Source organism: Artibeus jamaicensis, unplaced genomic scaffold, assembly GCF_021234435.1.
Source record: "Artibeus jamaicensis isolate MK-2021 breed Jamaican fruit bat unplaced genomic scaffold, CSHL_Jam_final contig_402, whole genome shotgun sequence".
NCBI lineage: Eukaryota > Metazoa > Chordata > Mammalia > Chiroptera > Phyllostomidae > Artibeus > Artibeus jamaicensis.
Window position 1 is genome coordinate 4,490,191 of NW_026521818.1, and position 15,642 is coordinate 4,505,832.

The window sequence follows — 15,642 nt, forward strand, 5'->3', positions numbered from 1 at the left end:
CTTGGGCATGTAGAGCTCAGAGTGAGATGTTGCCATCAGTGTGGCTGTGACTGTCAGCTGCCTGATGATGTTTGTAAAGTGGGGGGGGGGGGGGCCACTCTCACGGCAGGGGGCAGGTTTTGACTTGTCTAGGGGCAAGAGGGTTTTAGGGATCACTAAATGTGGATTCCTTTGTTTCTCTCCAGAAGTAAAATAGTGATGATGGTGAGATAATAGACAACAACACCTCGAGTGCCATGTGACAGGCACCACAAACACCTGGCATACTCAAGCCATTTAACCTTCAGAGTCATACAGTAGAGGCTGTATTATTGTTAATCCCTTTCATAGAACAGGAAAGTTAAAGTTAACGAAATTGAACTCCAACGGTGAACTCTCCAGGATTCCGAGAACGATAGTGCACAGGCCAAAGCTAGCCCACTGCCTGTTTTGTACATAAAATTTTATTGGAATACAGTGATACTATTTGTTTATTTACTTTCCAAGGCTGCTGTGTGGCTACACAGACTGAATTGAGTAGTTGCAACTGAGATCAGATGGCCCACCAAGCTGAAACTGTTTGCTAATGGTCCTTTAGAGAAAAAATAGAGTCCATGGGATGTAGAATCCCTAGAACTGTCGCTTTGGAGGCTAATTTAATTATATAAAGAGAACGCAAAAGGTGGCAGCAGTGGTGGAAAGAGCACTGGGCTGAGAGTCTGGCAATCAGGATTCTCGTCGCAACTCTCAGAAGGCAGCCGTGGAAAAGTCACTCCACCTCCTAAGCAATCTTTTCCTGATCTACTAATTAAAGCCACCCTGCCAAGTTTCCAAATTAGAAGGTTTCCTAAACATTTTTTTGTGGTTTGCATAAAGCTATTTAGCATATCAAGTAAAATGCATTTTTACTGGTTCTCCATGGCAACAGACAGGGCTCTTGCCAAATAACCTTTGGAAGCCCTACCTCCCTTGCTTTTGGTTATGGAACCTTTGGGTAGACAGATGTTTGAAGGTGGGAATAGAATCCTCGGTTTAATGAAAAAACAAACACGTGTTTTTGCTTTGTTTTGTTTGTTCTTTCGAATGCCAGTGTTTCCTTCCTCGGCGACGACCTAAGCTTGAAGTTTCCTCTAGGGAACTTTTCAGGCCCCGCGGCCAAAGGGGGGCACCCCAAAGCCGCGTGGGCCTCTTCTACCAAAGCTGCAGGAGTCCGCACTCCACCAAAAACATGTGGCTGTCTTCTTCACCTGGCTGCAGGGATCTCCATTCTGGCAAAGCTGCGTGGTTCTTCCCTTTCACCTGGGAAAGAGGGGGTCCACACCCTGCCAATACCGCGTGGCTCCCTCTTTCACCTCACCAACAGGGGGTCCTCACTCTGCTGAAACCGCGTGGCTCTCTCTCATCTGCCCAAGCAGGGACCCTTCATGTCCTGGAGCCAGTCTTTTCCAAGCTCCCACACAGCGGCCCTTCCACTCAGGGGCGCAGCCCCCAGTTACATCCTGAGTCCAAGCCCTCCTCACTCAGGACAGCAGCTCCTAGATCCCATCTTGAGTCCCAGCTACTACCTTCTCACCTCTGCTCCCTTCTTCCTGGCCCCAAACTTGGCCACAGCTATTTAACATATCTATGAAACCAGTTAAAGGTTATAGATATGTTAAATAACCATTCCTCCAGAGGTTAGCTCCAAAACTGTTGCTATGCAAAATAGCTCTCAATGGCCTGGCTCTATTCATTCCTTTCCCCTGAGGGGGGGGGGGGGTGAGGACATCTTATATGTCTCTCCAATATTTCTATACACTTTGAATTCTGGACACTTTTCTAAATCTTTTTTTGGGGGCCCCCTGGCTGCACCCTGTATCACTGACGCTTGACATTAGAGAGTAAAATGGAAAATCCTGAAAGGATTCCATGAAAACCGTTGCGTTTCAGCCTGTGAATGGACCCTGGCAGGCCCTACACACCATGGGCTTCAGATCAGTACAGGCAGCGGTCTGTGGAACGGGAGACTCTTCCTGGAAGGACTAAGACAAATCACTTTAAATCTTAAGAAATCTTAGTCTTTGGCATTGCAGTTAAATACTAGTCCTGGTGTAGCTTCGCCCTGGAAGATTAAGGGAGGGGGAAAGACTGCTTAAACTGCTTAAGAAAAATACGGTGTCTGAGCTTTTGTCTTCTTCGAAGATGATTTGATAAGAAGGCGGGTGATAGGACCTTTATCTTGTTCTGTGACGCATCTCAGTGGTTTGAAGCAAGAAACACGGGTTCGTTGGTGATTCTGTCTTGACTCTTTTCTATTTAGAGTATGAAGATTTGGAGTGGGAGTAGGAACGAGATAATTAAATGTATGTCTTCTTTGAATTTAACTTCAGGCAAGTCTGAGTCTGAGAGAGCTAGATGTATATTTTAGGAACAGCAGAGTGTCAGAATTTGATGCCCATCATTTGGGAATGAACTTCCATTTGGCTAACATCAGCCTGTTGGATCCCAAGCTGATAAACCACTGCACAAACTGGGCCTGACCCCTTCTTAAGAAACATGGCATTTGTAGAAGGTTGAACGGTGGGTCCCCAAAAGTTTGTCTATGTCCTAACCCCTGGAACCTACTAATGTTACCTTGCATAGGCCTTTGCAGATGTAATTAAAGACCTTGAGATGAGATCATCATGGATTGTCTGGGTGAGCCCTAAATCTAAGGACAAATATCCTTCTCAAGACAGAATAGAAAACACAGCAAGGAGGAGGCTATGGGACCCTGGAGGCTGGGGCTGGAGTGGTGCGATGCAAGTGGAAGGATGCAGGCTTGTTCCCCAGTGCTGCAAGGTCAAGGGTGGATTCTCCTCCAGAGCCTCCAGCAGGAGAGGCCCCTGCTGACACCGTGGTTTCAGCTTCTGGCCTCCAGAACTAGGAGCAAACAAGTTACTGTTGTTTTAAGCCACCCAGATTGTGACCATTTGTTACAGCAGCTCCAAACACTGACAACTGCGTTTTTCCACTCCATACCACTGCCCTTCCGGAGAAGGGCACGGGCTTTCCCAAGACCCTCCTGGGGTTCCATCAGAGAAGGAAGGGCTGCGGCGGGGTCGTGTGGATTTGTGGTAGGCAGGGCGCCTTGTCAAAACAAGGGAAGCACAAAACCAGACAGGAACCCCTTCAGTTTGCGATTCATTTTGTGGGATTAGCTGTACATTGGCAGTTTGGGGTACAACCTGGAATAAACGCAGGAAGATGTTTTCAGAGAGTCACCACTGTTACCCACAGAATGTCACTCACCTAGATGCAGACCCAGTTTCACAGTGATGATAGGCAGCCCCTTCAGGAAACGGCATGCTCTTCATTTGGAGAAAAATGAAATTGTAGATCTACCTCAAGAACATGCAAAAATAAGTTGGAGATTAAAGATTTCATTGAAAAATGAAGGCTGTAAAAATAATAGAAAAAAATACAGGAGAATGTTTGAATCATTTGGGAATGAAGAAGGCCTTCCTATGCATGGTACGAGCTTGAGAATTATAAAAATAAATAGGAAAATTTGATTATAAAAATTAAAAATGTGCTGACCAAAGATGCCATGAATAGAGAGAAAGGAAAAATAAAACAATACCCAGTCATAAATGTCTGCAGTTTGTGGTATTCACTGGGGCATTCGGCAGACTGGGAGCACCAGCTACGGCCCCCACACTGCAGCCATGTGGGAGAGGAAGGACTAAATACGACAAACACAGGCCTCACCTCCTGGAACCTGTGGGCTAGTGGGCCAGGGGCCCACATCCAGCAAGTACTTTCGAGTGTAATGAATGTTAAGTGTGGGTGTCATGGGAATGTATGAAGTGGACAGTTATTGACAGAGGAGAGTTAACATCTCTCAAGTATAAAGAACTCACGGAAATCAATGAGGAAAATATTAACATAGAAAAATTGACCAAGGATACATATTCATATTCCCAAATTCCCAAATGATGAAATACAGTTCACCAATAAACATATGAAAAGATGTTTATCACCACAGATAATAAAAAATACACCAATTAAAATTAGATGTCATATTTTACTGCATGATTAACATGAGCTACAATAAACACCGGGCACACTCTCATACTCTGGTAGCAGTGTTGTAGAAAATCTGACCACGCGTGTCAACATTCACAGTTCAAAAACGCATCCCTCTGTGTAGTGTGTTATGGGCCGATTGTTTGTGCCCCCCAAAACTGTGTCGAAAGCCGAACCCTCAATACGACGGTATTTGGAGAAAGGGCCTCTGGGAGGTGATCAGTGCTGACATGAGGTCAGGAGCCCCTACAGAAGCAGCACCAGAGGCACACACTGCAGAGTGTTCTCCAGCAATTATAGGGCAGGTTTTACCTAAAGACGTGTGGGGATATGCCATCAGGTATTGTGTTAAGTGAGCATTACAGCTCCGTATGTACAGTATGAACCATTTGTGTAAACAATGTATAAAGAGAAAAACATTCATACGTGTACAATCATTTATAAAGTGCCCCAGTGTGCCAAGTACGGTGCTTAGCACTTAATAGAATTCATCCCACCTCACTTACATCATATAGTATCCGCCTGCGGGACGGAGTATCATTCTTCCTGTCTTACACACGAGAAATTAAAGGCTAAGAGGTTAATTCGCCTAGTCACACAGCTAGTAAATGGGAAAGCTGGAATGTGAATTCACACTCCTAACCATTACACTCTTCAAATTGTTCAAAAAAGACAAATACCAGTTGATATCATTTTATAATAAAGATGGGTATATATGGATGGGTATAGTAGAGATGGGTATGTGGATATGGACAAATACCAATTGATATTATTTTATAGCAGAGATGGGTATATGGATAGTTATGGATATAAATATAGGGGCTTTTAATTTTTTATATTGTTTATTGTGTTTACTAGTAATATATCATTGTTGTTAAAAATTCAAAGGTATTTCTGTTTTAGAAGAAAAAACTGAGATAATTCCATGACCTTTGTCTGTCTATAAGGCAATGTTTACAGGCAGTAAATTGTTGGGACTGTCACATTAGTGCAAAATACATTTAAAGCTGTCATTTAGGATCAGTGCTTAATTAAACTGTTATCAGAAAACCAATTCAGTTTATAAATGACAGAAAAAAAGCTTTAACATCAATTACTTTTCTAGAAAGCTGCAATACAGGAAAACCCATAAAATGTCAAAGCTTGAGATAACTGCTGTGGATTCCCCAAGTTCGCATTATTCAATGGGATATGATTTCCCCGCTGCGTGCTTTGACAGGCATAGTTGTGGCTTGGTGAAGGGAGGTGTGCACTGAAAATAAACCAGACTGAAATGGATTGAAGGTCCGCATTTAAGTCTTGGCCCTCTCCTTTTACTAGGTGCGTCATCAAATAACAAATTATTTACCCTATTGAAACCTGACTTGCTTCACATTTAAAATGGGGATGCCAGCCCCTGATGTTGTGGGTTTCCATACTTTGAATCCTCCCATACACCCAGCAGCACATGGCCAACCACTTAGTAGGTGCTTAATGAGCACTGTGGCTTTATCTACAGAGATACCATTTAAGCTCCCAAACAGAAAGTTAATTTGGTCATCTCAGATTTTTCTGTCCTCAGCTACACTAGTCCAGAAGGAAGGTGGATTTCTCCCACTCGCTAGCACCAGCCAGCAACCGCACCATCCAGACTGGGTGCTCATCACCATGGTAACAACCTCGGTCTCCCTGCTTCCTGCTCAGTGTTGATTCTCCCATATTTTCCCTCTTCTCAGAGCCAGACCTAGCTTTATGGCTCCCACTCTGTAGCCCCTTTTGAAAAGAAAAGAATACACAAATTATAGCACATGGAAATCGGAGCACATGGAACTTTTCTCCTCAAAGTGACATCGCAGGCCCTGTGGCCCTCCTTTTCCTCCTCCCCTCCTTCTCCTGCTCCTCTTCCTCTCTTCCTCCTCCTCCTTCTCTTATTTTTTTGTAAAAGGAACCTAACTACAATACTTCCATTCTTGTAACAAGACTACCTTGTTTTGGAAACAGAAACAAGAGGAAAAATTTTTGATGCTTACTTGATCCTAATGGATTTGCTGACTGCTGTTTGAAGCTCTAACCTCAGGCCTTTCCACTGAGGGGACTGTGAAAGCAAAGATGTAGATACAGGAATGCAGTCGGTGGATCTGAAGGTCCGAGTGTTAAAAGAGAGGGTTGACACAGGTGAGATGTAGGAAGAGGCTGAAGTGATGGGGGCCATGCTGTGAAAGAATGGACACTGCTCATGCGGATGTCCTAGAACAAGTCACCTTTCTTTGCACCAGATTTCTCTGTAACGATGCATAGAGTCCTGTACTTTCCATGTTTCTGTGATTCCAACATCTGCAAGAGACCCCAAAGCAGAGAAACTCAACAATATTTGATTTTAAGCAGTTTACTATCTATGGCTTTAGCTGTAATGGCTACAGTTGCATAAATTATTTTCTTAGCTTCCAGTTTCCAAAGAGCAGATCTATATAGATTATTATTTTTATAGGAATAACATTTTTGCAAACATCAAACTGAACCTTTTTCATTCCCAGAAGTCATGTTGCTGCCTGGCTCTGCGCTTATTAAATCAATGGACTTCATCACTTCGTAGAAGGTAGAAACAGAGAAGTCATTTCTTGGCCATCAGTGGAAAACCATATTTTAAAAAATTCACAGTGAGACCATAGTAGTGAAATCCAGGCTTCGTTGAGAGGGGGCAAAGGGCTGTTTAAATTTGCCAAAATTCTTTTTACAGATCAAATGCTAAGCTTAGGGAATTTGGGTCACTGGATGTTATTATGAGCCAGAGAGGACTCCCAGGTGGAGAAACAGCGAAACCTTTTCTATTTCTGAGAGGAGAAAGGAGAAGAAATACAAGTCATCAGACATGAATATCCCAGCTGTCCGGCCTCCTTGGGATTGTGCTTTGTTGGAGTATGTGGTGGAAACACATTCCAGAACAGTAGGCTTCTCCTAATATACATTTCAGAGCCTTCCCACTGTTGGCATGGTGCTACATCTAACACAGTGCCAGACAGGATTTTAGAAGTGGCTGAGGGACGTGTCTGGAGGGCTGAGCTTTAGATGTCGCCTTGTTTCTTCATATCCTACCATATGCTGTGCCCCTGGCAGGGATGAGAAGTGAAACAAGCAGTGGGCCGGTGGGGGTGGGGGGGTAGGAGGGGGTGGCCAGGGTTAGAAAGAAAACATCACAGGTGTGCCCTTGCTCCTGGAACAATGACTTCAGCAGAAGGTGCCGGTGTGGCGTTTCAAAGACCCAGGCGGGGAAAACACACTCAGTTGGTGCCACCCCTGTTACCCAGGCACCAGCCCAAACAAGCTACAACACATCAGAGACCAGCAAGGATCGAGGATAATAAATGGCCCTGAGGACATTTCACTAATCGTGTGTGTCACACATGAGTGTACTTTATGTCCAAATGCCAGTCTGAGCCGGACGAGGTAAAGAAAGGAGGGTAGAACAGTAGTGAGAGATCAAATTTTGGTCCAAGACGGAAGCATCTTTAGATGGCAAACAGAGAATAAAGAAAGAAAAAGTTTGTTTTTACTCAGGTTGTGTAACTTTTGAACCCTCTACACCAGCATTCTTAACCACGTAGAGAACTTCTCGGGATTGGGGAGGGCATGGGGTACAGGAAAGAATGAGAGTGTGATAACAAGTCCCTCTAATTTTTCTCTTATTGCTATTTTCCAGGTATTTCATTTGAACCATTTTATTATTTTTTTTAACGATTTTTATATTTATTTTTAGAGAGCATATAAGAGAGGGAGATGAGAGGGAAACATTAATGTATAAGAGAAACATCAATTGGTTGCCTCCCATATGTGCTCAGAGCAGAGATCATGTGTGCCCAGACCAGACCCCATACCTGCAACCCAGGCACACACCCCAGCCAGGCACCGATCCAGCGGCCCTTTGCTTTGTGCAGTCATGCCCAGCCAACTGGGCCACACCCGTGAGGGCGAACTGTGCCCTTGTTTTGAGAAAGGCAGAACTGGATTTGGACCACGCCCAATCGCAAGTCTTGTAGAGGTAGCCTTGGGCATCATTTTGGAATCTGGGAGCAGTTTCTACCTGTTGTCCTAGAGCCTCAGCCTAAACTGAGAGTGACTCCCGTTCTATCTTCCTGTTTCATTTGGTGGAAACAGATCTGTACACCTGGGGGATGAGGCGTTGTGTACATAACCTCTGAGCGCTCATCCCCCCTCCCCGCCGTGTTTCCTTATGTCTGGAACTTTCTCTTCCCCTCTGCCACTTGATTCATGCCTCTTCCTTCTGCAGAGTCAACCCCACAGCACCCGTTTTATACCATAATCCATTCTTTGATTTTGCAACTCTTCCCAATTTATTTTTAATCCCAAATCTGAAGATTTGTAACTCTGTTCTGACTGTCTATTCAATCCATGGCTCCTATAAAAAGGTAAGAGATACGGTCTTTAGAAAAGGAGGATGGGGACCATGTCCCAAGGCCTGGGCTCTTCTTCCTCTCAGTACTTATCATCCATTCTTCCTACAGGCTCCTGCTGTCTTCAAGAGACTACTCCCTGCTTGCAGGGACAGAACAGATAGTGTGTGTTGTCTTCATAAACGTGGTGTCAAACGCTGAAGGGAATCATGTTGCGAACACTATTTGCCAGTTTAATTTCAGCCTGTATGCAAATATTTTGTTCTTCTTCATTTGCAGGAGAACAAACAAAAGCAAACTTTTAAAAATGGCTTTGATAAAATGACACAAAGCAAGCACAACCATTTCTTCAGACTGAATTTTTTTGAGTATTTTACTTTCTGTTGGAAAGAAAATATTGGAAATAGAGGAAAATGATCCAGGTGCAGAGCTAGGAAGATGGTAAAATGGACACACTGGATCATATTGTTGTCAGTGCTCTGTTTGGCTGTGTGATACCTGTTGTGAATGTTTTCAACTTTCCTCTAGATCCAGAAAAGAATGTTTCTTGTTCACATTAGACTAATATACGTTGGAAAATAATTTGAATTTAAGAAGCTAAATATTTAGAACAATTTGATTAGATTGCATATTAAAGAGAGTTTATATATTCACCATTAGTAATTCCCACTCTAATATTGCCAATGAAGAAACTCTGAACAGCTGCCATCTAGAATTCTAAAATATCACTCGTTGATAAATGTGCAACATAAGCACCATAGCTCAACAAAATGAAGTGCAATTTTCTCTTCAGTCAGAGAAAAGAGCGAGTTCAAGATTACTTATGCATTAAATAGTCCATTTGGGGAAGCTAATTAGGGAGAGAAGACCTTGAAATAGAAGTCATCAGAAAAAGCTAGCAGATGAGTCTTTTTGGAGACTTAATTTGTCCTTCGTCACAAACAAGAACACCTATGAAAAGAGCAGATTGCCCTCATCCAAAGACTGGTTATGAGGTTCAGAAGGTTTTCTGATTCTGGAGCAAAACAAAAACAATAATAGTTCATGAGTCGGTCTTTAGGGGCAGTGGAGCCTTCTGAGTATCAGGTTTCCAAATCGGTGTAACAGGTGTTCAAATTAAGTGCCCAAAAAAAAAGAAAGGAAGGAAGGGAGAGAGAGAGAGAAGAAAGAAAGAAAGAAAGAAAGAAAGAAAGAAAGAAAGAAAGAAAGAAAGAAAGAAAGAAAGAAAGAAAGAAAGAAAGAAAGAAAGAAAGAAAGAAAGAAGGAAGAAGGAAAGAAGGAAGAAAAAAAGAAAGAAGGAAGGAAGGAAGGAAGGAAGGAAGGAAGGAAGGAAGGAAGGAAGGAAGAAAGAAAGAAAGAAAGAAAGAAAGAAAGAAAGAAAGAAAGAAAGAAAGAAAGAAAGAAAGAAAGAAAGAAAGAAAGAAAGAAAGAAACCCAGGCACAAGAATTTGAATTGTTCTCTTTCCCCCAAGACTGTTTAATGACTGAGCATGAATAGAATATACAATGTTTAGACAGTTACTTTTGTTCAATAGGAAATCTAACATGAGCAAAAATGTACCTGAATTCTATCCCATTTCAATGCACTCAGGTGAGTACACAGTAATCCTCACTCAACCATGTTGCCCCGCAGCTTCCCTGTTTAACATTGCACCTCCTTTTTTGTAGCACATTAATCAAGAACAGGAAACAATAATTCTTGCATAAATTGTATTTGCAGTAGTATCATTAAGGTATGTATTTCTAGAAAATTAGATGATTTTTTCCTAACAAATTTATATTAGATTATTAGTTGTCTAGAGGTTTCTTAATATTATTTCATAAAAAAGCAAAAAAAAAAAAGATGTTTTGGAGCAAGGTAAGAGTGTTTGTGTTCTTCATGAGGGGTGTCTGCAAGAATTAGTGATCATGCCCATGAAATATCTTTAAGCAGACTGGACTCAGTCTCTCTTTTCTAAGGAAAGTGACCTCAAGAAAAGACCAGAATCATAAATTAAGGCGTTTTTCTTTTTCTTAGAGCTTCTGCTTTCTGAAGAGTTGGCAGCCCAGCCCTGAAGCAATATAAAACAGAAGTTTGATTCTTAAACTTTGTTAGTTTCAAAAACACTCAGATAACCTATTAACATCTCAGGCCATGTACTTTCCTTCAGAAATACTATTTTTATCATTAAAAAAAAAGCTAGTTCTGTTCTTCATTACAAGTAATGAGGCTAAAGAAGGCCACTTCTGGTGATTACACAATGAGGCTTCATGGACCGCTCTGAAAGTAGGCTAGGCCATGCTTACAGCCAGGAGATTTACTTTGGGTCACACTCTTCACTGCTCTTTTATCCTTTCCTCAAGTCTTCCTTGATTTTTTAGGGGAGGTATCCTGATCCCAAGCAGCAAAAATACCATATTGACCTGGATAGGTTACTACGAGCATATGCTTCTTTAAAACAGCTCCAAATCTTACCCCGGCTGGTGTGGCTCAGTGGACTGAGCACCGGCCTGGGAACCAAAGGGTCACCAGTCAGGGCACATGCCTGGGTTGCTGGCCAAGTCAGGTCTCCAGTAGGGGGCGTCGTAAGAGGCAACCGCACATTGTTTCTCTCCCTCTTTCTCCCTCCCTTCCTCTCTGTCTAAAATAAATAAATAAAATTTAAAAAAAATTTTTAAAGCTCCAAATCTTTACAGCCTGTGATCTCACTGATGTGAATTGCCTTATCACTATTTGATTTCCACTTGATTCCCACCACCAGGGATGATATCCCAAACATTTAACAATGGAGAAGGCACCTTCGTGGATGCTTTCAATGGCAACCTGGAGCAGGGCTGGCGCAGAAACTCGGAGGTCCCACTGTGCCTTTAGTTTCAGGATTGTGGAGAATCCTGAGCAGGGGCCACAGGGAACACTGTGAGGTCTTGGGCAATGATTATTTGCCAGTTTACTAAAGAATTTCAGTATTTTCATCATCCATACCGCTATATGGAAGCTCTGCTCACAGCACTGTGAGACAAATCTTATAATCTGTACTTTATGGCTGAGGAAACTGAGACTCGAGGAGGCTGAGTGGTTTTCTGTGGTTGCCCCACTAGGACACAGGGAGGAGGGGGACCTGGAGGGCCCTGGACTTGTGAGATGCTCAAGCACAGGCTCTTTTTTCTGTGCAGACACCCTTGCAGGGTCTCTGTTGGCCAGGCCCACATTAAGCAGCAACTCAGTGTACCGTCTGATACAGTGAGGATGGCCTGGCTGGGAAAGTCTGCAGGGCCTGGGAACCAAGGTCTCTGCAAGGAGAAGGTACCGCTGCCCTACCCCCTCCCTCACGCAGCTGCAGGGGGGGCAGTCAGGCGGCGTAAGAGCCATCCAATGGCTGTGTCTCCAAATAAAAGATAGAAGTTTGACAGACCAGCCTTTCTGAAGCTGCTTTGGGAATAGGAGGCTTAAATACACTCCTCTTAGATGTGTCTATTCTCTTCTTTCTCTTTCTCTCTGAAGAAGTATACATATACAAAGGAAGTGAATTTTCTTTATTTTTACTTGAAACACCTCTCTATTTATAAAGAATTTTGTTGTTGCCTGTAAAGGTAACATATACTCATTGTAGATGACAGAGAAAAAAAAAGCCACTTCATATATTACTTACATGCTTACTACCCACTATTTTATTATAGTTCTTTACATACAAAACCTTGTCATCATATATTTTAGCATTTAAAAATTATTTTGAAAATTATTGTCTTTTAAAAGTTTTTTTAAATAGGTCTATGGCTTTTCCCATTCTATTACATTATCTTTGAAATTTATTTGCTCTTTTTTATTGTTAGACATGGAGGATAGTCCCAGTTTTCTACTCTTCACTTGCTGCTCTATCGAAATCCTGGTAACAGGAATCTTGGACTCAGCACAGGCTGTTTCCTTAGGAAAAACCCTAAGAACCGAGATTACACAGACAAGAGTATTAATGGATTGTACTTAGTGGCGCTTTGTGTTTTTCCTTATTCTGAATTGTTTCTTATAGCTCTTGGCCCAATTTTATAACCATGTTAGCCCTTTCCATATTTTTTCTTGACATGTTAAAGACATACAGTGTATTGAACTAGCATATTTCAAGTCAAATAGCTCCCAGTACGTTACTTACCATTTAAGATTATGGTTTTTTTATATAAAAAGTTTTTCATTTTATGACCAATTCTACTACCCTTTTCTGTTTTGATTCTTACATTGGTTAATTCTATTTTTTTAAATCCTCACTCAGGAATGTGCTTATTGATTTGACAGAGAAAGAGGGAGAGGAAGAGAGAGAGCGAAACACTGATGTGAGAAGCACCAGCTGGTTGCCTCCCATACTGGGGATCAAACCTGCAACCTAAGCAGGTGCCCTGACCAGGAATGGAACCCAAAACCTTTTGGTGTATGAGACAGTGCTCCAACCAACTGAGTCACCTGGCCAGGGCACATGGGTTAATTCTTCAAAAGGCATTTGGAGCACCAAGACCTGATAAATATAAAATACATTTTCTTCTCGTTCTTTAAGGTTAACTTTTGACATTGCACTCTTTAAGCTATCAGAAGTTTTATTTAAACTCTTTTTGGGAAACAGGGATCCAATTTTCCCAGCTCTGTCACTGAGTATTCATACTTTATCCCATTAAGTTGTAATGCTACATTTTATCTTAAACTAAATTACATACACACTGTACTAGAACTAGTTTTCTGGCTATTTGTTTTGTCTTATTGATCTACCTGTAATTTTCTTGAAGCAGTACATACTACTTTGATTATTTAAATTAGGAATCAGATGGTTACTATAAAAGAATTACTATCTATGTTTGAATGATCACTTTCAAAACCTATTTATTTAAGTGAAAAGTTACTTTCTAAGATATATATGTATATAATATACTCATATTTATGCATACTTTATTACTAAATGTGTGGAAATATTTATTTTAGACAAAGGTAACAGCATAGTGGAATGAAAATGAGAAATTTTTAAAAAGATAAATTCAGGGGTCAAGTTAGGGTATGAAATGATTGTCATAATGAACTAAAATTATGTTAGAATAGACCATACATTAGTTCTAAGCATTCTACCACTCAAAGCAAAGAGGAAAAATCTGGCCAATTACAAGATTCCAGGGTTAAGCAATAGAAATTATTATTTTTTAGGAGAAGTACTGCTCCCCTGATATGCAGACCTCTAGTGTGGAAAATATTCTCGATTACCTCCCTACAAATGGGAAATGGGTCCCTCACCCCCTGTGGTCCCATGGCACTTTTGGGTCACTATTACAATGACCACCCTCCATGCACCCACCTCCCCCACCCCTGGTGCCTGTCAAATATGGCCCTGTCAACTCTTTGACACAGATGAAATACAAGCAGTCCCTTGGGTAGCACTCAGAAAAGCTGGGGCACGAGATGGTGGTCGACTCCTTTGCTCCTTAGGGAGTAACTTGGAGCTGGGGCTTCCCTCCTGGTCAGGTGGCGCTGTACCGGGGGGAGGGAGGGGGTGAGGGTTATGGGGAGAGAGGGTCCTTTATCTTTCCTACTGCTTTGATGTGGCTGGATTTGCACGTGCCCAGGATGCCCAAACCTCTCAACTAGTTTCTGTGCTTTTCACAGAGGGTGTTATTGACCCATGTGTTGCTATTGAATCATTGTGTCCATGGAGGGAAGGAGAGTTCAGGGCTTCCTATTCCACCTCTTGCTGATGTCAAGACAGCCCCAGCCTGGACTTCTCGCTTACCCCTGGAGCCATCCGAGGTCTCTAGTTCTGCGTCCATCACTCAGAGCAATGGGAACGGGACTTTAAACCCTTTTTCACTCTTCCCAACCCCGGCCTGACAGTTACACTGTATATGCTCATATTAAATGACGCCAGGTGATTTTTATTGTCAAAGTGATGGAATTTCAGGGATGGAGTCATTTCCAGTTAATAGTGTGACATTAGTGGTAGATAGATTTAACTTCAGCCTCAGGAGCTAAGTCTGGCTCACTCATGTGCCTTCAGCAATGCTGCAACTTAGTTCAAAAGGAGCGTTTGGAAAGATGAGCTGCCAGCGGCTTGCTCTCTGCTCCTTAGATAAGGGAGGCCCATTCCCTTGGCTTACTCTCTGAGCATAATGTGCTCACAGCAATCTGTCAGGACTCATTGTTTGCAAAAGAAGCGGACTTACCTTAAATCAGCTTAAGCACAAAATGAAATTTAAGCAAGTAACTCATGTAACTCATGCAACTAAAAAGTCCAGGCAAAGTTGAGTCAGGGGCCCCATTCTCCCCAGGTCGCCAGGGCCCGGTTGCTCTCTCTCTCTCTCTGCCTCTCTCCTGGCACCGCTCATCTTCCCTCTCTGTTCCCCCGCATCAGCAACATTCTTAGTTAGGTCCTTTCCACAGAGTGGTCCCCAGCTGCTCCTGTCCCCAGTGTATTAACCCCATCAGAAATTTTATTTTTTTATTGTATTTCCCTCTTCCCTAAAAGTTTATAGGCAAAGTTCTAGGGCCTGAGACTCATTGGCCTCTCTCAGAACTGTCATTCTTTCCAAGGGCTTGCAGTGCTCTCACTCCCCATTGCTAGAAATTCAGGTTTGGGATCAGCCTTGGCGCAACTACATAGATTGAGTGTGGACAAGGGGTAGTGTCCTAAAGAAACACTGAGTCATGGAGTTAAAATAGGAAGAAAAGGATGTTAGACAGGCGTAATGCCTAATTTTATGTGTTAACCTGACTTGGTCATGGAGTAACCAGATATTTGGTCAAACTTTATCCTAGGTGTTTCTGGGAGGGTGATTTGGGGTGCGAATAACATGTAAACTGGGAGACTGAGCAAAGCAGATTGCTCACCCTAATATTGGTGGGCCTCATCCAATCAGTTGAGGGCCTGAATAGAACACAAAGCTGACCTTTCCCCAAGCAAAAGAGAATTATTTTTACCTGAATGCCTTTGAACTGGGACATTGGCTTTATCCCGCCTTTGGATTCAAACAGAAACATCAGCTCTTCCTGGGTCTTGACCCTGCAGGCCTTCAGACTGGAACCTATGTCCTTGGTTTTTCTGTTCTCGGGCCATCAGACATGGACTGTGTCTACACCATTGGCTCTCCTGGGTCTCCAGATTGTCGACTCATTCTTTGGATCTTAGAACTTGTCAGCCTCCATAATAACTAACATAAGCCAACTCCTTTTCATGAATATCTTTATATATTTTTTTCTCCCTTTGGTTCTGCTTCTTTGGAGAGCCCT